Source organism: Taudactylus pleione, unplaced genomic scaffold, assembly GCF_031769625.1.
Source record: "Taudactylus pleione unplaced genomic scaffold, aTauple2 ptg000085l, whole genome shotgun sequence".
Taxonomy (NCBI): domain Eukaryota; kingdom Metazoa; phylum Chordata; class Amphibia; order Anura; family Myobatrachidae; genus Taudactylus; species Taudactylus pleione.
The window spans coordinates 7700926-7726892 of record NW_028284487.1 but is presented as its reverse complement, the minus strand read 5'-3'; the positions used below and the strand labels follow the sequence as shown (position 1 = coordinate 7726892).

The window sequence follows — 25967 nt, the reverse complement described above, 5'->3', positions numbered from 1 at the left end:
TAGCAACTGATTCAAAATGCAAATGTCACACCTAGAATCAACTCCAGACCTTTTACCTGCTTAATTGATAATGAAATAACGAGGGAATAGCTCACACCTGTCCATGAAATAGCTTTTGAGTTGATAGTCCCATTACTTTTGGTCCCTTAAAAAGTGGGAGGCACATATTGAAACTGTTGTAATTCCTACACTGTTCACCCGATTTGGATGTAATTACCCTCAAATTAAATCTGAAAGTCTGCAGTTAAAGCACAACTTGTTTGTTTCATTTCAAAACCATTGTGGTGGTGAATAGAGGCCAAAATCTGAAAAGTCTGTCAATGTCCCAATATTTATGGACCTGACTGTATTTATTAGCATGTGTAAAGCTAGCAAAATAAAACAAGAATAGAAAAAGAATGTGTAAAGAAATGAGAAAGTGATTAAAATATGACACCACTGATGCTTAAATTCATACGCATCCCAAATTAACTTAATGCTGTCACCGTATAATAATAACTAATAATATATATGCTATTCTTAATGTGTTGAGTGCAGCTGCTTTATAGTAATCCTGCAATATAATTGTTGCAGAAATTACTCTTATAATCGCAACAATGTTATACTTAGATCGTTACAAAGAGCCATATTCAATTAGAGGCGAAGTTTTCGCCTGTCCGACTGTTCGCTTTATTCACCTGTTTCAGAGACGAATTTATTCCGTGCTCGTCCCCGCTTTTCGCCTAATTCAATTGCAAAACAGGCGAAAACGGAAATAGGCGAATGCGGTACAGGTGAAAAGTACTGAAAGAATTAGGCAAATCAGTTTGTACCCCAGAAAAAGATGCTCTAACATAGGGAATCAATATAGATGTGTACTAATAGCCCTAATAAGACTATTTTGCGTACTTAAGTTGTGTAAATTGCTTGCTATTAGCATCTTTGTAAAAGTGGTGAAGAATGGCATAAAGCTGTATTTTTTGGTGAAAATAAGTAGTCCTGTCAAATTAGGGGTGCTTGAAAATGGGTGCAAGCATGTTTTTATGTCTCTAAAGTGAACTTTTAAAAAACGTGAAAAATCCACCTGCAATCCCAAAAACACCTGACCCATACTTGTGGACCCCCAAGAAGTCTTTTTCGCTACTTTTAATGTTTATCCCCCCACTTTTTAAATGTTCACCCAAAAATGACATGTCTTTTTTGGGGTGTTCTTAGGTTTCAGTTTCTGTTTTGTTTGCATATTTGTCCTTTGGGGGGCTGTCCCAAGGGGTCTGAGTGGTTTCCCCACGTTTGCACCCCAAAATAAAGATTTTGCATTTCTTTTCACCAGCTATTGATTGGAGAATCATTTTTGGAGAATTGTTTCCACTTAGTCGAAATTGTCCTGGAATTGAATTTGGCAAAAAAAAATTTTAGGCGAATGTTTCACAAAAAAACAGGCGAATATGGCTTTTCGCCTCTAATAGAATTCCCCTCATAGATTGCAGATTATGTTTTGCTCTTACATACGCATGATGTTCGTAGTATCTAATAATAAATGCCACTATGGTTAGATGAAAATTCCACTGGCATCCACTCAGTATAGATTGAGATCCTCTTATATGAAAAATCAATCTTACATCCCGTTGGAATATAAATTATATCACGCAGCTACTATAATTGTTGCAGTCAGGGACCTGGCTTCCAGCCGGATCAGCATATCACCAATTATAAACTTTCACAGTATGGATATACGAAAAGCTGATCAGTGGAACAATGTGCCCATGTGTAATGTGTATTGTTATCAGCACTCAGCACTCGTTGCTATTATTATGCGGGATCTAAGTGATATTAGCCTCCCGCAGACATGCATGTAACCCCGCTCTGCACTCCCCAGTGTCTCCGTATACATATAAATTAGTATGGTTTTTTCAGCACATAGTATTTGATAATATGGTGCATAGCATCAGCGGAACTGCCGACGCGTGTTTCGCTATACAAATAGCTTTGTCACAGGCCAACACGTCTACTGAGAACAAGAGCCCTTTTATTCTATCCTATGTTTCCAAGGACCAATTAGGGATCTCCCTCCTGTTGAAACGGATTTGTCCGTTGGTAATATGTATAGTGATTACTTCTTAATTAAATTTGTAAATACCTATTAGCTTATGTAGATTCATATTAAATATATAGTCAATATGAATACTTTTATTTATGCTAAATAATATAAAGAAATATAAACAAAATACATCAATATTAATATAAACAACTATATGTGCATGGATAACCCACTGATTTTAATAATATCAAAGCACATATATCTATTCCTATCCATTCAGTATTTCCAAATAAATATGTAATTATTATTGTTGATTCCTTAAATATTTTAAATATATTAAGATATAGGAAATGTAAATAAATATCTAATTTTTTTTTATATTAGGTCTCAACAATACTATTGCCATCAAATTACTTGCTATTTATATAGCTGTTCAATTGCTTCTAGATTTATATTATTGTAAACATATTTATAAACAAAAATTGGATAAATAATAAGATTTTTAAAGTATGTGAGTAACATAAACTGAAATTTAAACATATACATCAAATATAGGTATAACATTAATCATCCTAGAGGTTAGTTTAACAAATTATATCCCAGACCCAATATTTATAAAAATAGTGTGAGAAATACCGTTATTACGTAAATAATGTGTATGAAAACAAATAAGAATGTTAAGGATCTAATTGTGAGTCAAATAATACAATTTATAATATAATCTAATAAAATGAAAATAAAAAATATAAAGTGAATTAAACTAAACTAGAAGGGGTGCATTATTACTCTATCAAACAAATAGTCTATAATCACGTTGGTCATATGTGATGAAAAATGTGAGTAAATTTGAATAAAGAAAATGACCATCCAACTCAAAAAGATGACATGGAAATAGTCAGAAATAAAATATTAGTGAAAATTACCTTGTCTATCTATATTATTAATGGTATATTGTGTAATATGTGAATAGGGGGAATAAAATATCACTACACAATGGGGAAAAGGAAAAAAGAAAGAGGGGGGTAGAATAAAACTCAAGAGAATAAACCGTGAAATAAAATGGATACGTGATGTATAAGTGTAAAAACATGCACAATCAAAAATCATATACAAAAAAGAGGAGGGGTAGAAACAAACCATGCCACTCTATTAGTGCATATATAAATCAAAGAATGTATACCATTCTTTGATTAAAAAGAAAATATGTGTAATAGATACAAACCCCCCAATAGTTTAATAATTATATGATTATTCCTAAATGGTAACATAATAAATCCCTAAAAAACACACAAAAATAAGGATCCAAACATCCCACTTGGATGTGTTTAGTGTCCCTAGATATTTCTATCTGGATCAATAATTTATTGTACCAAAGAGAAATGAATCTTCAAAATTAAAGTCTATCACTCTCTCATCCTTCAAAAGCCACTGATGGGTGTGATTTGATAGTATATGTTTCTGTGATATAATTTCATTAATTCAAATTTCCATATGTAAATAATAAGTTCCCTTGCTCAGGGATCACAAAAAGACTGAAAAATTGTTCCCCTCATTGAGGCCATTGGGGTAGAGACTGTCCATCAAGAATTTCATTTCTGCCTCTTTTTTCAATAATTCTTTGTTTAGATCTCCTCCCCTGATGCCAAGTCGTATTTGAGCCATGCCAAAGGCCTGTAAACCTTTCAGATTGCATTCATGGTGTCTTAAAAAATGTCTGGCTATAGGTGTTAAATTCCTAAAATTCGACTTGTCTCTTTTGGCATTTCTGATTGAACCAATGTGTTCTAGGATTCTTTTCTTTAATGGTCTAACAGTTTTGCCTATGTAAATGTTATTACAAGGGCATTTAAGATGATATATGATGCCAATGGAGTTACAGTTTATCCATTCCTTAATATACCACTGTCTCCCAAATTTATCAGAATAACTTTTGGTTGGTATCATGAATTGGCATGCTTTACAAAATCCACATTTAAAAGATCCTTGTTTGTTGACTGTACTATCTCGTGTGTTTATGAGATGCATCCAAACTAATTTGTCCCTGAGATTATATGATCTCCTCCAATTGACTTGTACCTGTTTAGGCAAAGTCCGGGATAAATCCTTATCTGTTAGTAGGACTTCCCAATGTTTTTGGAGAATTTTCTTAATCCGGAACCAGTCATTACAGAAAGTACCAAAAAATCTGATATTATCTTCTGTTCCCGTATTTACATGTTTCTTAGGGATCAGTAGAGATGCTCTTGTTCTCTGATTCGTCTAATGGACAGTTGTTTTGAAAAGCCTTTTACTATACCCTCTTTTGGAAAGTATTTCAACCAGTTGTTTACTTCTTTCTTTAAAGGTATCAGGGTCTGAACAATTCCTCTTAATCCACAAAAGTTCACCTTTGGGTATACCCCTGATGGTTGCTGGCAAATGTGAACTTGTAGCATGTAATATACTATTAGTCGCCGTTGTTTTACGATGTAAATCTGTAGCCAGAGAGCCGTCTTGTCCTATAATGATGGTAATATCCAGGAAATTGATATTAGTTCTATTAAAATCAAGAGTGAGTTTCAAATTTATATTGTTCACATTTAATTTCATGATAAACTCTTCCAGGAGATCTTGTTCTCCTTCCCATAGAATGAGACTATCATCTATGTAACAAAGCCATAATAAAATATGCTCCATTGGTGTTGCAAAAAACCCACTCCCATTCCCACCACCCCAGGTAGAGGTTAGCGTACGTGGGGGCACATATGGTCCCCATCGCAGTCCCTCTTACCTGGAGGTAGAACCTATCCTGGCAAACAAAATAGTTTTTGGTTAATACAAATTTAAGTAGTGACACCAGGAAGTTGTTGAAGTCTGTTCTCACATCTATTTAAATAAAGTATTCAACCGCTGTTATGCCAGCATCATGATTGATGCTGGTATACAGCCTCTCCACATCATAAGTGGCCAGTAATGTGTCTGAGTTTACTGTTACATTCTCCAATTTAGTCAATACATCTAAGGTGTCTTTCACATAAGAGAGTAAAGTTGTCACATACTTTCTTAAATGCTGAGCTACAAAAATACTCGCTTTTTCAGAAAGACTGCCTATACCTGAGACGATCGGTCTCCCAGGTGGTGTTATTTCATTTTTGTGCACCTTTGGAAGGAGATACATAGTCGGAATCACTGGATTCTCCACTTTCAAAAAATCATGATCATTTTTACTTATTGTGCCCATGTGTAGGGCTTCTGTTATCATTCTGTTGTAATTGATGAGGAAGTTATTAGTTAGATTAAATATTAGTGCTTCGTAGCACTCTTTGTCACTCAGTTGTCGATTGAGTTCCTCTATGTACATCGATAATGGCCAGAGTACTAAATTAGCTTCCTTATCAGAAGGTTTCACAATGGTATCCTGCTATGATTGAATTTCTTTGAGGGCTTTCTTTTCTCCCTTAGTTAAATTCCCTTCAGATTGAGTATATGGGGTATCTCTTCTCTTGTTTTTGACAAGTACATCTAAATCTCTAGAGACCAAATCTATATATGTTTTAACTTGTAGACAGATAGAAAAATCTGGAAATAATGTTGATTTCCTTTTTAGTTTCACTGGATTAGTTGTCTTTGTAGGAGATATATGGGATTTGACAATTGGATCTTCCAGGATTCTAATCGCCTCTAACTCTTCTATTCCATTAAGCTGTGCCTCTGCTTCATTCAAATTATTCCTAGATAGACTCATCAACTCATCATCATAGAGTCTTTGGGACTGATTGTAAAAAACTTTTTTAAAAGGACCTTCCTAGCTAATAAGTATAGTTCTTTTTCACACTCAAAGCGATTCATATCTTTCGTCGGTGAAAAAATAATCCTTTTTGTAAGATTTTCTCTTGGTCTATTGTAAGTATTTTGTTTGTTAGGGTGATGACTCTCAAGGATTCCTCCCTATTATTTATTTCCTGTATTTTCGTTGTTCCCGGGGATCCTCCCCCCAACCTCTTATTTCTCTTTTCCCTTTCCCCTCCTAATTTTCTTATATTTGTTCCTAGTTCTTCCCTGAACTGTCTTGGGGTTTGCCCTAAAAAATTCAGATTGAACTCTGTTCAGGTACCATGTATAGTGGGATATTCCACTTCTGATGATTCCACATCAGATGTAGTGTAGTTGAGGGAATAATCTGGGTTGGGTTTTGATGGGTAGGACTTCCATCTAAAAACTTTCTCTTGAGAGTAATAATTTTTGTCCTTCTGGAACTTACGTTTTTTCTTATCAATAATTGCTTTTTCTAATGTATCAATTTCATTTTTATATTTCTCATAACATCTCTGATATCCTTCCAAGTTTTCAAAATGTTTAAGTTTCTCACCCAATTCAGTTATTTCCTGTGTATACTTAGTCAATAATAATTCGTAATGCTTGATAAGGATATTAATTAATTCCTTTGAGCATGACGTTAGAGCTCTTTCCCAATCTTTCTTCAAACTCTCATTAGCCAACTCAAAGGCAGGATACATGTTCGGCCTCAATCCTCTGGGAATCATATTCTGTTTAATATAATTATCAAAAGTTTGTTTGATTAGCACTGATTTGAGTTTATAAAGGTTTTCAGGACAGTCTCCAGATATACTTCCCATACTATTGGGTTCATCTCACATCTTTAACCAATTTTTTCTCTTCTGTTACTCAAATCTTGGCAAATACTAAAGGAGGACATGTTTAATATAGTTGTTAACTCTAATAAATTGTCCAAGGTATATATTTAAGGGGCTGTAGGTAGTGACGGTTTGTTATAATCCTAACATCTCACATCAAATCTGAAATCAAGTTTTTTCAAATGGTTAGATCTTAATTACTAATAATATCTGTTAATGGTCATATAATACATCCATGCTAGAGGATTCAATAGAGTGCTGGAGAATCCAGCTGTTCCCTGAGAAACAATATGAGATATGGTAAGAACTTACCTTTGTTATCTCTATTTCTATGAAGTCCATAGGGTTCCACAGGATACCTTGGGGCATCGGGCACCATAGAGTTAAGTTTTCAGCCTCCTAGGATGCACTAGGGTCCCCCCCCTATACCCCGCCCCCGAGCCAAGGCATCTCAGTTATGTACCAAGCCATAGGCCGGAGGAGGAGAAGGAAGAGAGAGAAAATAGATCTGGACACACACAAGAATCACATTCTCACCAGAGGGAGACGGAAAAACCGGTGGCCAGAGTAAAGCCCATCTGCAGCATAGGTGCGATAGGGCGGGAGTCCTGTGGAACCCTATGGACTTTGTAGAAATAGGGATAACAAAGGTAAGTTCTTACCATATCTCATATTTTCTACATCAGGGTCCATAGGGTATCCACAGGATACCTTGGGGATGTCCCAAAGCAGTATCCTTCATGGGTGGGGATGCTCCTGTGCTGAAAGGAGAATCCGCCGCCTGAAGGAAGCATCCTGAGAGGCAAAGGTGTCAAACGCATAATACCTCACAAGGGTATGGACAGAGGACCACGTGGCAGCCTTGCAGATCTGGACTGCAGAGGCACTACGTCGAGCTGCCCACAAAGGACCCACAGACCTAGTGGAATGAGCCCTCACAGAGGATGGAACCAGAAGGCCTTCATGAAGATAAGCTTCTGAAATTGCCATATGGATCCAACCTGTCAAAGTTTGCTTTGAAGTAGGCCAACCTTTTTTACGGAAGCCATGGAGGACAAACAAGGTGTCCGACTACCTAAACAAAGAAGTGCGGTCAACATAAATCCTTAAGGCCCACACAATGTCCAAAGTGGCCTCACCCCCCCGCCCACAAGGTCAGGTGAGTTAAAAGCCGGGACAACGATTTCCTCGTTGATATGAAAACGGGAAACAACTTTGGGAAGAAAATCAGGACGAGTGCGCAGCACTGCCCTGTTCCCATGAAAAATCAGGAAAGGGGGTCTACAGAAGAGAGCCCCTAAATCAGAAACACGTCTGGCCGAAGCAATGGCCAGAAGGAAAATTGTTTTAGCTGTCAGCCATTTAAGATCCACTGAGCCCAGTGCTTCAAACGGCGGTCCCTGGAGAGCCCTCAGGACCACAGCTAAATCCCAAGGCGCCACCGGTGGAACAAAAGGAGGCTGAATTCGAAGAACACCTTGCATAAAGGTGCGCACATCAGGGATTGTAGCAATCCTACGATGGAACCAGACAGACAGGGCAGATACCTGCACCTTTAAAGAAGCAAGACGAAGCCCATGGTCTAGTCCCGCCTGTAGGAAGGCTAACACTCTAGACAGACGGAACTCCTGAGGTGCATAACCTCTCGGCCGATACCACTGGAAGAACGTATGCCACACACGATGGTATATTCTTGCAGAACATGGTTTCCGAGCTCTTAGCATAGTTCGTAATACGGAGCTGGAAAACCCCCTGGACATTAACATGGCCGTCTCAACAGCCACGCCGTCAAAGACAGCTGAGTGAGGTCCGGGTGAAGACAAGGACCCTGTGACAGTAGGTCCGGTCGTAGCGGCAACCGCAGAGGAATGTCCATGGACAGACCCTGAAAGTCTGAGAACCAGTGCCGTCTGGGCCACGTGGGAGCTATCAACAGGAGCGTCCCTCATTCCTGTTTGAATTTCTGGATTACCCGTGGAAGAAGGGAAAACGGAGGAAAGAGATAAGCAAACCGGAACGTCCACTGGACGGACAGAGCGTCCACCAGAGACGCCTTTTCGTCTCTTGTGTGAGACCCGTACACTGGCAACTTGTTGTTGTGCTGTGATGCCATGAGGTCGATCTCTGGAAGACCCCACCTGTCCACCAGAAGTTGAAAGACATCCTGGTGCAGGGACCACTCCCCCGGATGAACGTCCTGACGACTTAGAAAGTCGCCTCCCAGTTGAGGACTCCCGGGATGAATACTGCTGATATGGCCGGGAGATTGCGCTCCGCCCAGACCAGGATGCGGGACACCTCCACGAGTGCCGCCCGACTTCGGGTTCCTCCTTGCCGATTTATGTAAGCCACGGTGGTGGCGTTGTCCGACTGGACCTGCACGGGGTGACCCCGGAGAACCCGATGTGCCTGCTGGAGAGCATTGAAAACGGCGTGGAGTTCCAAAATGTTTATTGGAAGCTCCTTCTCCGCTTGAGTCCATTTGCCCTGGAACAAGTGTGGACCCATGACCACTCCCCAGCCCCGAAGGCTGGCGTCCGTTGTCAAAAGGACCCAGTTCGCCACCCAAAACGGACGACCTTTGTTGAGATGGGTCGTCTGTAACCACCAGGCGAACCTCCGGAGTGAGCACCATCGTCTGGGATTTTAGACTCTGAGGCAGTCCATTCCATTTGGACAGGATCAATTGCTGCAGAGGTCTGGAGTGAAACTGGGCATATTCCACCATGTCGAAGACTAACACCATGGAGCCCAGTAACCTCATCGCCGAGTGTAGAGACACACGGCGACTCTACAGACAACTGCGCACCCTCAACTGCAAGGCAGAGATCTTTTCCCCCATCACAAAGATCCTCTGCTGACTGGAGTCCAATAAGGCTCCAAGGTGCAGAATCCTCTGAGACGGGATCAGGGTGGACTTTTGCCAGTTTATCAACTAGCCGTGCTGTTGCAGTACTGCAATCGTCAGATCCAAGTGGCGTAGAAGGAGCTCTGGAGACCCTGCTACCAACAAAAGGTCATCTAGGTACGGCAACTTGCGGACTCCCTGCAGCCGCAGGGACGCCGCCATGACCGCCATAACCTTGGTGAATACACGTGGTGCTGTCGCCAGGCCAAAAAGTAATGCCCAGAACTGAAAGTGATCGTTGCGGATTGCAAACCTGAGGAACTGTTGATGACGCAAAAGAATAGGGACATGCAGGTAAGCGTCCTGTATGTCCAACGACACCATGTAATCCCCAGGTTCCAGCGCCAGAATGATGGACCGTAGGGTCTCCATCCGAAACCGCAGTACTCGCAAGGACTTGTTGAGGGCCTTGAGGTTGAGAATCGGATGGTACGAACCATTGGGTTTCTGCACCAAAAATAGATTGGAATAGAAACCCTGGCCCCTCTGGGAGAATGGAACAGGCACTATAACTCCAGCCTGGAGCATAGTGTGCAAAACTTTCCGTAGTTCCCTGGCTTTGTTCCGGTCTAAGGGAAGACCCGTGGAGAAGAATCGGGATGGGGGCCTGTGCCGAAAGGAGAAGGCATACCCGTGAGAAACCACCTCGTGAACCCAAGTGTCTGTCGTAGTTGCCGACCAATACTGGGCGAACTGCAGCAGGCGGCCTCCCACTTTGAGATCCCCCAAAGGGAGGCCCGGACCGGCAGGCCGCAGGTTTGTCATCAGATTTAGGGGCCGGACGTCTGGTACTCCAGGCCTGTTTCCTGGGCTTGGCCGATTTCTTGGGCCCAGCCTGTTGGGGAAAGGACTGTGCCTTAGGCCTACGCTGGGCCCCGTAAGGCCGAAAGGACAACGTACCTGAACTGGAAGGGACCGCAGCAGACTGCCGCCAGCGAGGCCACAATTTTGTCCAGATCCGGACCAAGGAGGACTTCTCCATTAAATGGCAAAGCTTCCAATCCCTTTTTGGAATCAGCGTCCGCCTTCCAGGATCGCAACCATAAGGTGCGACGAGCAGCAACAGCTGCCGAGGAAATGCGAGAAGTGAGGGTACTAATATCCAAGGCCGCTTCATTGATGTAAGTGGCCGAATCCCGGAGGTTACCTATCAACTCGGACTGTTCAGCCGAACAGTCGGAATCCAAAGACGCCTCCAAACTATCGGCCCAGCGCTCCATAGCTCTGGCTACCCAACATACGGCCATAGCCGGTCTGGATGCCCCCCGCGAGGGAATAAATGGACTTTAGGCAGATCTCCACCTTACGGTCCGTAGCATCCTTCAAGGAGGACATGGGCAATGTGGCACTTCGGACTAGGCGTGTCACATGAGAATCCACCTGAGGGGATTCCCACTTAGAGAAATAATTGTCTGCAAACGGATAAGCCACCGCTAAACGCCTTTGAGGCTGATACCGTTTGCCAGGAGTTTCCACGCCTCCTCTAAATGGTCTACTAACTGAACCGAAAGAGGAAACACTGTGGCGTCACCCTTAATATCCTTGAAAAAGGCATATTTGGACTTTGACACTGGAGGATCATCATCCTCAATAACTAAAGCTGTGCGGACTGCACGAATAAGGCCAGGAATATAACCCTTAGACTTAGCGTCCGACTCTTTAGAATGGAGAAGTTCTTGGTCAGAAAGATCCAGAATCTCCGCATCATCGGACGTCCCGTCGTCATCCTCATAAGGAGCGGACAGAGACGCCACCGGCCGCAACACAGACTCCCCTTGTAACACGTCCGACAAATGCTGTACAGAACTTGTCAGTGAATTAACCCACGCAGGCTCCTGAGAGACCTGAGGAGGGGAAATAGGGAGGCTGTGGGGTACCATCAGTTGTCTTGAGAACCCCTGCATGGGTGACGACACCACTGACTGCTGGGCCAATCCCATCTGAGAGAACGCAGGTTGCGGAGCTAACTGGCCCACTAGAGTTGTAAGCACCTTGGCGAAACAAGCCCAGGGCGGTTCCTGTCCCGGAGCTGTGGCAGTAATTGGTCGCGCCAATAAAAAACACTGCCGACATAGCCCCTCCGCGCTACCCTCCCCCTCCGCTATGCACGTAGTACACAGAAGCTGGAGAGGAAAATCACTCTCAGACATGATGGCAAGTATGTGACCCCTCTCACTGATACTCGTTAGTATAGTGGGAGAACCGCCCTGCAATCACCGCATCGCAAGGGCTTTAGCAGAAGAAGAGCAGGGACAGTGAAAAGGCTGACAGTAGAAAGTGAAAGTACAGGCAGCAGACGCTAGCAGCAGTCACATACAATGCAAAGAAATTAATCCCTGCACTATCAGTGCTGATCCTCAAGTACGCAGACCCAGAGTCTGGTAGGACACAGCGCTGCATACACAGACCTGTTCCAATGGAGGAGAGGTATGCCAGGGGACCCAGACCACGATGCCACCGATCAGCAACGTCCAGCAGCGATCACCATGCTTCTATAAAGATGGCCACCGAGGAGCAGAGAGGAGGCCGGCCTGGGGGAGGAGCGCTGCCACAGGGCCAATCAGCAGGAGCAGAGAGGGCTGTGTGCAGCGGGGGAGGCGCCGGCTGTGTACAGGGAAGGCGCGCTCCCCTGGCATGCAATTAACCCCTGGGACGCCGCAGCGCTACCGCTCAGCTGCGGTCCGCTGTCCCAGGGGGGTAGTGGAAGCGCAGGTTTGTTACCTGGCTCCACGCTGCAGCCAGTCCCCAGGGAGCCCCCTGCCTGGGGACTCTGGACCATGTTTCAGCGGGGACCCACCGCGGGACCCCGCTGCTTACCTGCTGTCCCCCTTAAATCCGGCCTTGGTCCAAAACATCTGGGGTCACCGCTAGCTGTGACCACAGATGCTTACCAGCATCCCCGGATCAGTACCGGCGGGGGTGTAGGGAAGACAGTATTGATGTCAGTAGTGACTGTCCATGCTGTACTTCCAGATGGGCAGCCACAGCTGCCTTGAAGAAAACTTCAGGGGCTATCCTTAGCCCCCCTATAAACAGGTGCTCCGACTCCGAGCCGGGCACCAACGAAACTGAGATGCCTTGGCTCGGGGGCGGGGTATAGGAGGGGGACCCTAGTGCATCCTGGGAGGCTGAAACTTAACTCTATGGTGCCCGATGCCTGACGTCATCACCTATACCCCAAGGCATCCTGTGGAACCCTATGGACCCTGATGTAGAAACACAAATAGAAACCATAGATATGTCCACTGCACTGGAGCTTAGATAGTAAACTAAATTGCTTCACCTCTCATTGAACATATAACAATCTAATAATAAAGTCCAATGAGTGGGGATGCTACCAAAGATTTAATGCAGATAAATTGAATTAGAACAAGGAATGGGTGAAGGGGAAAAGAATCTTGGACTAGGTGCACTCCTAGCAATAAATCATATATAAAATGTAACTTTTATTAAATCATATGATAAAATAATAATACATATATTTATTAGCACGTGTAAAGCTAGCGAAATAAAACAAGAATAGAAAAAGAATGTGTAAAGAAATGAGAAAGTGATTAAAATATGATACCGCTGATGCTTAAATTCATAAGCATCCCAAATTAACTGTGTTCATATGAATATGTTCAATGAGAGGTGAAGCAATTAAGTTTACTATCTAAGCTCCAGTACAGTGGACATACCCATGGTTTCTTTTTGAGTTTATGTGCCTGGAGCTTAACTGTCTTCTCAAAGTATTTATAATTCAACCCTCTGACTGCAAAATTGGGTACCAATATAAGATTTCAAACTTATTTGACATTACTACCTCTAAATCAAACTGTATGTAGATAGCTTGTGAATACAATAACCACTACTTTCTTCTTCTGTCTTACCCCTCATACATGAAAGACAACAGGAAAGCTCTGAGATTTCAATTTAGGATACGGTTTATCCAAAAAGTGGGTTTCTGCAAAAGTACATCCTCTACCACCATCTGCTTTAGAGAAAGAAAATGATTATTTTTATATGTTTTTGATGGTTATACAAAAATTAGTACTATCTAGAAGTCATCCTGTAAATTCCTCAAACATTTTTTGGGAGATTAAGATATACTTTGACATTGACTGCTAATATTAAATATTAAACTAAGGCATAGCCATGCAATATGAGTGGGACGTGTTAAGATTGAGGTGGGAAGTGCTTGCCAAAGTGTGTATAGCAAGAATATGGATGGCAGCAAATGGCCCAGACCTAGAGACGTGGCTTTTGTTGGTTAATGCAGTCGCTGCACATGAGAAATGCAAGAGAAAAGTATCTGGGCACAGTTGCTAGACTCGCCTTACAATCATCAAGGGGGAGGGGTCTCTGATCCTAATCTATATACTATTGGTGGAGTAGGATAGATTTTCGCAGATTTTTTATTATCACAGTATCCTATTTGATCGGCTGATCAAATAGGATTATTCGGGCCGAAAATACATAGGATCCGTGATAAGTTCAATGACCTATGTGTTTTATAATCGCAGTGGTGAAAACACAGCACTTTTCCTGAATCTTTTTTCGGGACACATCAGGTCCCCCCAAAAAATCCCCAATAAGTGTTGCCATCGGGCCGGACTTTGGGGCTAATTGGAACAGATTGGGTGCTGGGACAAGAAGTGGCGCTACACTTCCAATATTTCTGCCCTTTTGCACTATTAAGACCAATCCCTGAAGGTCTAAATAATGGGTAACCAATAGTAAAATATAAGGATGTATGCAAAAGTAAGGCGATATCTCTTATATCACAGGTGACAGTTTAAAACCAAGAAAAATACTTATCTTAAACTATCTCATATGCTGCTCATTTGGTTGATGTTGTCACTCTTTCACATCAATTAAATTCGTTCATACAGATATGTAAAAAAACATAATCCATTGTGTATTACCCTTCAAAAATTCTGAAATATACACAGTTGCAGAATAACCTAATCCAACTTGCTATTACTGACCATACACAATCCTATGAACATAATTATATGTTCATACAATAAATCATTATAATCTTATGGGAACAGGTGAATATTGGGTGATTAATCACAATATCCACACCCCACTAATTGATAATAAAGTCTTGTGAGATGAGTCTTTACATATATTTCTCCCAAAAAATATTTTCATCAGGTAACACACCTGACTTACGTATGGTATATGCTGTTATAAGCTTGTAACAGTTTCTTTTCCTCAACGTAATAGCTGAAATAATGCCACCCCTATATTGGGAGATTCAACTAGGTTTGACAGATATTATATTTTGCGTACCGTACTCACGTATGGCATGGAAATGATGCATGTATCTGGGTTTCTTTCATTCATATAGATTCCCACAGGTTACGTAGTTAGATCCATAAATAACATTTATTCAAAAAAGTAAAAGTGCTGAATAAAGGATTGAAGTACGCACCAACGACACATATGGATCTTTTTGAAAAATTTGTCGATGTTCATAAGTTTGTAAGGAAAATTACTTTAAAGAAATTCTTCGCGATGAAAGAAAAAGAGTCAAAATGAAAATAAAGATGATGACAATGGAGTTCACCTGGAAATGAACTCAAAGACGAGAAAGAAATCAAATTTCTATCCGGCCCATATTAAGGGAAATTTTATAGATACTTTTTCTAAAGTCATAATAGAAGGATTGGAGAAACTTAAAAAACCAAAGATAAGGTTCAACCTTACTAGAAAAGAAAGAGAGATTGTGAACCAATTAGGATCAGACGAAAATATAATCATTAAGCCCTGCGATAAAGGAGGGGGTATAGCGATTATGAATCGGGATGACTACCTAAAGGAAATATACAGACAGCTATCAGATGCCAAAACATATACAAAATTGAAAGTCGATCCCACTAAATGAATTAAAGAAAGATTGGACCTTTTGATTAATGACCATATAAGGGAAGTATCACTAAATCCGAAGGGGATTATATTAAAGTGGAGAATCCAATTATTCCCACGATATATATATTGCCAAAGGTTCACAAAAGTATTGTGAATCCCCCAGGGAGGCCGATTATTGCCAGTACGGAGAGTCTCACTTCTAATTTGTCATCCTTTATAGATGGGATTTTGTAACCATTAGTGGTAAAAAATCCCTCTTATTTGAGAGACACAGGAGACGCCCTTAAAAAAATTAAAGAGTTTAATTGGACAGAAAATACAAGATTGGCATCAGCAGATGTAACATCTCTATATACGTGCATACTCCATGAAAAAGGGCTAGAAGCGATATCTTGGTCTCTGGATAAAACCACTTTACTTCCATCAAGAAAAATGTTTATTTTAGAGGCAATAAAGTTCATCTTGGAAAATAATTATTTTCTCTTTAATGGGGACTTCTACATACAAAAAACCGGGACGGCTATGGGCACAAAATTTGCCCCAAGCTATGCTAACCTCTTTATGAGTTACTGGGTGGAATCATACATCTACAATTGCATAGCTTGGGGCACGAGTCTTATCAAATGGTATAGACTTATGTGGGATGGAACAGGAAACTTTGGAAGATTTTTTTAACCTTCTCAATATAAATGCTCACACATAGTTGTGAACGAATTAATTTTCTAGACCTTACCATTTATGTGGAAGATGGTACTGTTCACACGAACTTTTAGAAAACCTACAGATGTCAACACGTTTATACCCATGGATACTCAACACCATATACAATGACTTAAAAGCATCCCGAAAAGCCAGTTTACTCGAGTTAAGAGGAACTGTAGTAAAGATGAGGTGTGTCAAGAACAAATGAATCGAATGAAGAAAGACTTTGTAGAAAAAGGGTATAAGCAAGAGGATTTAGAGATAACTATAAAAGATATTTTGAAAAAGGAAAGAATTCATCTTATTTAACCAAGAGAAAAGGTTATTGACCGAAATAAAGATAAGACTGTGGACAAAAAGAAATGGGCTCTTATTACCAATTATGATGCCCAACACAAACAGATGGAAGGATTGATACATAAGTACTGGCATTTATTACAAAGGGACCCAATCTTGAAGGACATAATTCCAGAGAGACCACTCTTCATATATAGGAAATCAAAAAATCTAAAAACACATCTTGTAAAAAGCACTTTACCCGCTACGACAAGACAATTAATCCGCACGAGGGGTTTCCACAGATGTGGAGTTTGTATTGGTTGTAGGAACATCCAAGACAATCAATCAAAATATAATGAAATAGAAGTCAATGGAACCAAAATGAAAATTAGAAATTTAATTACATGTCATACTGCCAATGTAGTGTATCTAGTGGAATGTTCCTGTGGGCTAGTCTATGTTGGACGCACCACCAGACCACTTAAAGTCAGGATATCTGAACACTTACGAAATATAAAGAAAGGTCTCTTAACACATCATTTATCCAATCATTTCAAAATAGAACATAACAGCTCAGTTGCGCACATTCAAAGATTTGTAGGGGTGCAACACATCAAACCCTCTATGAAAGATAAAAATACAGAAAGGAAACTCGCCAAATCAGAGATGAAAACCATCTTTAATCTCAAAACTCTAAATCCAAGAGGCTTAAACCAAGACTTCGAGCTGAAATGGTTTTTATAACCAAGATCCAACTTTCTAACTTTATTTCCCCTCTATAGCTAAAACCACATTCCAGTGGTATCACAAGGGTGTATTCCTTTATATATTATTCTAATATGTTTTGATAATCAAGTTTTATCATTATTTGTTTTTATTTTCCACCTTTTGCAAAATATGGTTATGAACACCTATTTTAGATATGTAATTGATGTGTATTGTAAAGAATTATTTGGTTTGCATTTAGTTACTGTAATGTGCCATGATGGCATAATAGAAGTATATGCAGTTTTAAAGTATATCTGACCATGTAACACTTTGATAAGGTGTTGTTTAATTAATCTGAGTTCCAGCCCATTAAGTGAGCATCGCAGTCTTGGGATTCTGTAACCACCGATTGCTATGGGTAGTCCAAAATATAAGACTTAGTTAATAATATGTCAGAGTCAATTGTAGTTCCAATTTGAAGAAGGTACTACATTTCTTAAGCATTATTTGCGCTTTTGTAGCTCTTATTATGATAACCTACTACATTTCCCAACTTCCCCTGTGGGTAGTCAGATATGTGTAGTTCTAAGAGATTGAAAAAACTACATCTGCCAAGCATCCTGGCGGCTGCTCGAATACTTCTGCCTTCCGTTTTATAACGGAGGCTATTAGAAAGAATCAGGCAAGTGTTCCTGGTTATGTCCCTGGGCAGGGCATTCAATCGCGAATACTGGCTAAAGGACAGAAGAATGAGTATATAATAAGCTCTCATTCTTTCAGATGATATACTTCGCGGACCGGAACCGGAAGTGACGCAGGTATGATGAATCACGGACTAGTATAAAAGCAGAAGAAATGCCATTATACCTCCATACCTTGATAAAGAGAATCATATTGAAACGCATTGGTTTTGGAGGCTGGAGAAAAGGAAAAAGAAGACTCTGCACTGTGGGAATTTTTCTTTGAGGTATGTGCTCTGTGTTTTTTCCACTAGAGCAGTTTTAAATAAATTTTTGTGTGTTTCACAACACATACCTCACTGTATCCCAGTGCAGATTTGCATTCTTCAATATCCCCTTTTTTATATATTTTTTTGTATCAAAGACATTTTTATATGTTTTAAAAAACACTTTTACTTTTTTGAATAAATGTTATTTATGGATCTAACTACGTAACCTGTGGGAATCTATATGAATGAAAGAAACCCAGATACATGCATCATTTCCGTGCCATACGTGAGTACGGTACGCAAAATATAATATCTGTCAAACCTAGTTGAATCTCCCAATATAGGGGTGGCATTATTTCAGCTATTACGTTGAGGAAAATAAACTGTTACAAGCTTATAACAGCATATACCATACGTAAGTCAGGTGTGTTACCTGATGGAAATATTTTTTGGGAGAAATATATGTAAAGACTCATCTCACAAGACTTTATTATCAATTAGTGGGGTGTGGACATTGTGATTAATCACCCAATATTCACCTGTTCCCATAAGATTATAATGATTTATTGTATGAACATATAATTATGTTCATAGGATTGTGTATGGTCAGTAATAGCAAGTTGGATTAGGTTATTCTGCAACTGTGTATATTTCAGAAATTTTTGAAGGGTAATACACAATGGATTATATGTTTTTTTACATATCTGTATGAACGAATTTAATTGATGTGAAAGAGTGACAACATCAACCAAATGAGCAGCATATGAGATAGTTTAAGATAAGTATTTTTCTTGGTTTTAAACTGTCACCTGTGATATAAGAGATATCGCCTTACTTTTGGGGCTAATTGGATAGCCCCTGGGGGATCCATTAGCAGCAGAAATTTACCACTGCTAATTGGATACCGGCCTAAATGTAGGTGTAAGCTATAGAGAGCAAAGGCTAAGGAAATTGTGTCCAATATAGTCTGATGGAGTCCAATCGCATGAACAGTAAAATGAAACTTACACAAGACTATGAGACGGAAGCACTTAGACTGTTGGGGATCAGGCCTCATATAGTATCTTACAACAGTATCCCACTCCGAGATTTGTGGAGGAATTACGTAATATATTAGTTGAAGCTTTATATAAAGAGGTCATTAACAAAGACAAGTATCAATTCCTAATTAAAAACAATCCAGTAATTCCCACATTTTACTGTCTATATAAAATTCATAAACAATTGTTTAACCCCCTTGGTAGACCCATTGTAGCGGGCATAGACTCCCTAACGTCAAATTGTTCTGAATACGTGGACATGTTTTTAAATAGATATAGTGGTTCCCAAACTGTGTGCCTAGGCACCTTGGGGTGCCTCGGGACACTTGCCGAGGTGCCTCAGGTTGGTGGTCTAGCACAAAATCAAATTAATTATGGTCAATGTAATTTAAATATGTGGACAAACAAAAGCACAAACCTGTCCACCACCACATAACTGAGCCTAAAGAGTACAGGTCAGCACAATTTACTTGACTACATTTTTTTCTGAATTTCTCAATAACAAACATTTGGCTTAGGGGTGCCGTGAAAACAATGCTGATACTCTAGGGTGCCATGATTCAAAAAAGTTTGGGAACCACTGAGATATATGAAGAACCTAGAGTCTTATGTCAAAAACACAACTGGGGTTCTAAACATTATGAGTACAGTACAGTGGAAAAATTACTATAAGTGGATGTACAGTCTCTTTACACCTCGATACCACACAACAAAGGTATCTAGAGTTGTAAATAATTCCTTAATGAGGACTACTTCCTGGAGTCTTTGCATAAGTATTTTATCTGCACCATTATGAAATTCTTTTTAAGCCACAATTAAATTTCTGGACAGGTTTACTTGAAAACACAGGGTACAGAGATGTATACTGTTTGCACTCCCAGCTTCACCAATCTCCATATGGGAAGCTGGGAGCATAAATAGATCTATGGGGAAAGCTAATTTAAAAACAAACGGCTTATACTGCAGATACATAGACAACATCCTCATTATATGGGATGACAGTGTAGAAGATTTCGAATTATTCATGGGTTACTTGAAAATTAACGAATATAATCTTTCACCTCAAAAATAAGTAAAAAATAAATCGCGTATCTAGACCTTATTTTATATGGAGATGACAACATTGTTGCAAGCCATAATTTTGCAAAACTGGTAGATACTAATAGCTATGTCCATTTTAAGAATGGACACGTAAGTGGAAAACAAATATTACATATTTGCAGTTCTGCACCTCCAACACTGAGTTTGAAAATCAGCTTCAATTTATTCAGGTTTCGAAATAGAAACTATCCTGAAAAAGTCATCTCCAAAGCTGAGGAGAGGGTGAAACATATAGATTGGCAAGATCTGCTAGTATATAAGAATAAGGAGGATGATTTTAATAGGGTAATTTTTGTGACAGAGTTTAATGAAAAAGAAAAAATCATCAGAAATGTTTTAAACAAACACTAAAATATTTTGAAAACTGATCCTATACTGGGTACTAAATTATCAGATAAGCCACAAATATCTTTCAGGAAAGCAAGAACCCGAAAAACCATCTGGCACAAAGTCTACTTAACCCATGAATAGTATGATCACATCCTGGCTTTCTAACACTAAAGTCTTCTTTAAATGCAATGGGTGCATTATGAGAGCACCAGGGCTACAATTACTTGATTAACACTAGTGATGCTACTATTAGAGTGGTGTTGTATTGGGGCTGTTATTAGTCGACACGCAGTTGATTACCAAACATTGCGGTGTTTCAGAAAATCCGCGCATGCGCAATAGTTTTTAAAATGGTGGCACCATTAGTGAGGGATGGAAACGCTATAGAAGGAAACAGTGATTAGACTCCCTACTATAAATAGGAGCTCCGGGCTCCACATTCTGGACCTCATTCAGAGTCGGTCGTTGCGGCCGCTTGGTCGTACGCCAGCGATGTTCTCTAAACTGCGCATGCGTAAAATTTGCAATGCGCATGCGCAAACTAGCAATTATGATCAAAAATTGGTCTCTCCTTAAACACAGCCAGATCGTTAGTTTGAGTGACAGGATGAGGCGTTTGTGGGTGGTAACAGGGGTAGGTGCTTGTGAACGGGGGAGTGGAGATCCGAACGAAGGCGTGCCTGACTATGCAAACGGCGTTTTATGGGAGTGCATAATTAACTAAGTAGTGTCATGGCACGTGTGACATGGGAGGTTTTTACACTGACTAGATCGTAGTGCTTAAGAGAGGGTATGGTCAACCTTAAGCTCTACGAGCAGCTCCGATGGTCTCGATTAATCCTTATATGCCTGGAGATGACGTGTAATGCGAACGAGAAGGGGGCGTATTTTTAGTCTTACGGCCGCATCCTCCCCTCGCTCGTCCAGCTAACGATCCCATCTTAACGACGCAACTTGCGATGCTTCATTTGCATATCCGACCCCTTTTACCTTACGACCGTGCGGCCGCAACGACCGACTCTGAATGAGGTCCTCTATCCTCCTGATAAAGTCCTGCCTGTTTTTCTGGGACATAAGTGACGAAACGCGTTGAGTGTATGCTGCCAGACCAGCACTCTTTCCAACTTGCTAAATTGCATGTAAGACTCTACTTTATTTTTTACTGTGGTAGTATATGCATTTTGTATACCCACATGAACATATATATCGAGTGACTGAACACAGGGTGTGAGACACATAAGGGACCGGTCACAGGGAAGTAAGGTACATCGTGGTAACTCCCCATTCATTCTTTGGAGGGATGATCCAGATGATTCCATAAAAGACCCCCTTTGATGAGTACACACAGTGCCTTGCAAAAGCAATCACCCCCCTTTGGATTTTTCATGTTTTTTTGCCTCACAACTTGGAATTAAAATGGATTATTTGAAGGTATGCATCATTTCATTCATAGAGCAGGCCTACAACTGTGAAGTTGTTTTTTTTATATTGTGTATCAAACAACATTTAGGACAACATAACAGAAAACTTTAGCGTGCATAACTATTCATCCCCCACCCTAGAGCCAGTACTTTGTCGAGCCACCTTTTGCGGCAATTACAGCTGCAACTCGCTTTGGATAAGTCTCTATGAGCTTGCCACATCTTCCCCTGGGATTTTTGCCCATTCCTCAAAGCAAAACTGTTCCAGCTCCTTCATGTTGGATGGTTTCTGCTTGTGAACAGCAATCTTCTAGTCTGTCCACAGATTCTTAATTGGATTGAGATCTGGGCTTTGACTAGGCCATTCCAACACATTTAAATGTTTCCTCTTAAACCACTCCAGTGTTGCTTTAACAGTATGCTTCGGGGGGTCATTGTCCTGCTGGAAGGTGAACCTCCGTCCCAGTCTCAAATTAAAGGCAGACTGAAACAGGTTTTGCTCAAGAATATCCCTGTATTTAGCACCATCCATCTTTCCCTAGACTCAAATCAGTTTCCCAGTCCCTGCTGCTGAAAAACATCCCATCTTAACGACGCAACTTGCGAGCGCTTCATTTGCATATCTGGCCCCTTTTACCTTACGACCGTGCGGCCGCAACGACCGACTCTGAATGAGGTCCTCTATCCTCCTGATGAAGTCCTGTCTGTTTTTCTGGGACATAAGTGATGAAACGCGTTGAGGGTATGCTGCCACACCAGCACTCTTTCCAACTTGCTAAATTGCATGCAAGACTCTACGTTATTTTTTACTGTGGAAGTATATGCATTTTGTATACCCACATGAACAACATATATATCGAGTGACTGAACACAGGGTGTGAGACACATAAGGGACCGGTCATAGGGAAGTAAGGTACATCGTGGTAACCCCCCATTGATTCTTTGGAGGGATGATCCAGATGATTCCATAAAAGACCCCCTTTGATGAGCACATACAGTGCCTTGCAAAAGTAATCACCCCCCTTTGGATTTTTCATGTTTTGTTGCCTCACAACCTGGAATTAAAATGGATTATTTGAAGGTATGCATCAATTCATTCACAGAACATGCCTACAACTGTGAAGTTGTTTTTTTTATATTGTGAGTCAAACAACATTTAGGACAACATAACAGAAAACTTCAGTGTGCATAACTATTCACCCCCACCCGAGTCAGTACTTTGTCGAGCCACCTTTTGCGACAATTACAGCTGCAACTCGCTTTGGATAAGTCTCTATGAGCTTGCCACATCTTGCCCTGGGATTTTTGCCCGTTCCTCAAAGCAAAACTGCTCCAGCTCCTTCATGTTGGATGGTTTCTGCTTGTGAACAGCAATCTTCTAGTCTGTCCACAGATTCTTAATTGGATTGAGATCTGGGCTTTGACTAGGCCATTCCAACACATTTAAATGTTTCCCCTTAAACCACTCCAGTGTTGCTTTAGCAGTATGCTTTGGGGGGTCATTGTCCTGCTGGAAGGTGAACCTCCGTCCCAGTCTCAAATCAAAGGCAGACTGAAACAGGTTTTGCTCAAGAATATCCCTGTACTTAGCACCATCCATCTTTCCCTAAACAAATCAGTTTCCCAGTCTCTGCTGCTGAAAAACATCCCCACAGCATGATGCTGCCACCACCATGCTTCCCTGTGGGGATGGTGTTCTTGGGGTGATGGGATGTGTTGGGTTTGCTCCAGACATAGCGTTTTCCTTGGTGGCCGAAAAGTTCAAATTTAGTCTCATCTGACCAGAGCTCCTTCCTCCATACATTTGGGGAGTCACCCACATGCCTTTTGGCAAACTCAAATCTTGTCTTCTTATCACTAAGTAATGGCTTTTTTCTGGCCACTCTTCCATAAAGCCCAGCTCTTTGGTGTACGGCTTATTGTGGTAACATGCACAGATACACCAGTCTCTGCTGTGGAACTCTGCAGCTCTTTCAGGGTTACCTTTGGTCTCTGTGCTGCTTCTCTGATTAATGCCCTCCTTGCCCAGTTTGTGAGTTTTGGTGGGCGGCCCTCTCTTGACAGGTCTGTTGTGATACCATGTTCTTTCCATTTGATGATGATGGTACTCTGGGGGATCAAAGTTTTGGATATTTTTTTATAACGCAACCCAGAATTGTACTTCTCAACAACTTTATCCCTGACTTGTTTGGAGAGCCCCTTGGTCTTCATGGTGTGATGCCTCTTGCTTAGTGGTGTTGCAGCCTCTGTGGCCTTTCAGAAAAGGTGTGTTTATACTGACAGATCATGTGACACTTAGGTTTCACACAGGTGGACTTCATTTCACTAATTATGTGACTTCTGAAGGTAATTGCACCAGAATTTTGAGGGGCTTCATAGCAAAGGGGGTGATTACATATGCACATGATAATTTGCAGATTTTTATTTATAAAGACAATTTTTTTATAAATATTTTTCTCATTTCACTTCACCAAATTAGACTATTTTGTGCAGATCCATCACATAAAATTCAAATAAAAAAATTACAGGTTGTATTGTAACAAAAAAGGGAAAAAGCCAAGGGGGTGAATACTTTTGCAAGGCACTGTACATGATTATATTGTAGTACGCATATTACTTATATTTTCCAACAATATATTAATTCTATTACACTAGAGAGCAGCTTATTCTCAACCTTTCCTAATAATTATCATCCTTTTTAGACTAATATACTTGTACAAAAAAGTCAGGTACATCCTCGTAAAACCCCCTTTTTGTACTGGAGGGATGACCCCGATGGTTCCATGAAAGACATACTTTAATGAGCTCATACGCAACTACATTACGGTACGCATATTACTTATATTATCCAGTAACAAATTGATTTTTTTACACTAGAGAGCGCTTGTTTCTCAACCTTCCTAGTAACATATACACCATATGAGACTGTAATGACATTGTATTCAAATACATATACTTTAATATGGAGTTGGTCCCCCTTTTGCAGCTTTAACAGCTTCCACTCTTCGTGGAAGGCTTTCCACAAGATTCTGGAGTGTTTCTGTGGGAATTTGTGCCCATTCATTCTGTAAAGCATTTATAAGGTCAGGCACTGAAGTTGGATGAGAAGGCCTGGCTCGCAATCTCTATTCCAGTTCATCCCAAAGGTGCTCGATGGGGTTGAGGTCAGAAGAGTTGCTATTGTTCCTAAACACTTCCACTTTATAATAACATCACTTACAGTTGACCGTGGAATATCTAGCAGGGATGGAATTTCACAAACAATCCTATTGCAAAGGTGGTATTCTATCACAGTACCACACTAAAAAAATATAAACTATAAATTCCACCACCATGTAGCCAAGAACCAATAAGGAGTTTGCCTACTCCTATAAAGAGAAGCATTGCACTCTTTCTAAATCTACATCAACGCTTAATGTGGAACAGATTGCATAAAACTTCAATAATAGTAATGTTGATAAAACAATCAACATAGAGATTGGGCTCTGAAGGGGTACATTAAGAGCATAGTTTAATATCGTTTTAAGCGATTTCTGAGTCTAATGCCCTTTAAATAGGGACATAATATAGTGCACATGAAAAAGGGCCATGGCCTCATGGGGAAGGGTCATGGAAGAGATAGGGGAGGCCAGGAGATGCTGGGGATAAAAGAGGAAGCTACAAGTGAGAATGATAATAAACAGGAAATTGACAGGCCCAAACAGAGCCCCATGCCCTGCGCCGTGGCACTGGTCGCACTATCCTAGTTACGGCCCTGAATGTACTGTATACTGTAATTCATGTACAGTAATTGTACAGCAATACTGTACTTACTGCGAAGGAGGCGCCTCCTGATTCGCCGAAGCCAAGGCAAATCCCTGCGCACCAAATCGGACCACCGCCTTTGGAGGGCCCTGATGGTCACGCGGCGCCCATATTTCTCTAATATTGACCTTCTCGCTCTCCTATAGGCGAGCTCTTTCTCTTGGTTGGTGGAGCAGGGTTGGTCTCTTCACTTAACCAAGAGAAAGCTTGCCTGG

At 40.8% G+C, this 25967-nt stretch overlaps 1 protein-coding gene across 4 annotated transcripts in view; it reads right to left on the bottom strand.

Moving 5' to 3' along the window:
• CCDC85B (coiled-coil domain containing 85B) overlaps positions 1-25967 on the bottom strand; it is a 77108-nt gene that overhangs the window by 28804 nt on the left and 22337 nt on the right. The window contains exon 2 of one of the 4 annotated variants that reach the window (XM_088468360.1): positions 13432-13532. The exons of the other annotated variants lie outside the window; for them this stretch is intronic. The gene's annotated coding sequence lies outside the window, so the exon portion shown is untranslated. The remainder of the gene's footprint in view (positions 1-13431; positions 13533-25967) is intronic. 4 annotated transcript variants of the gene reach the window in all.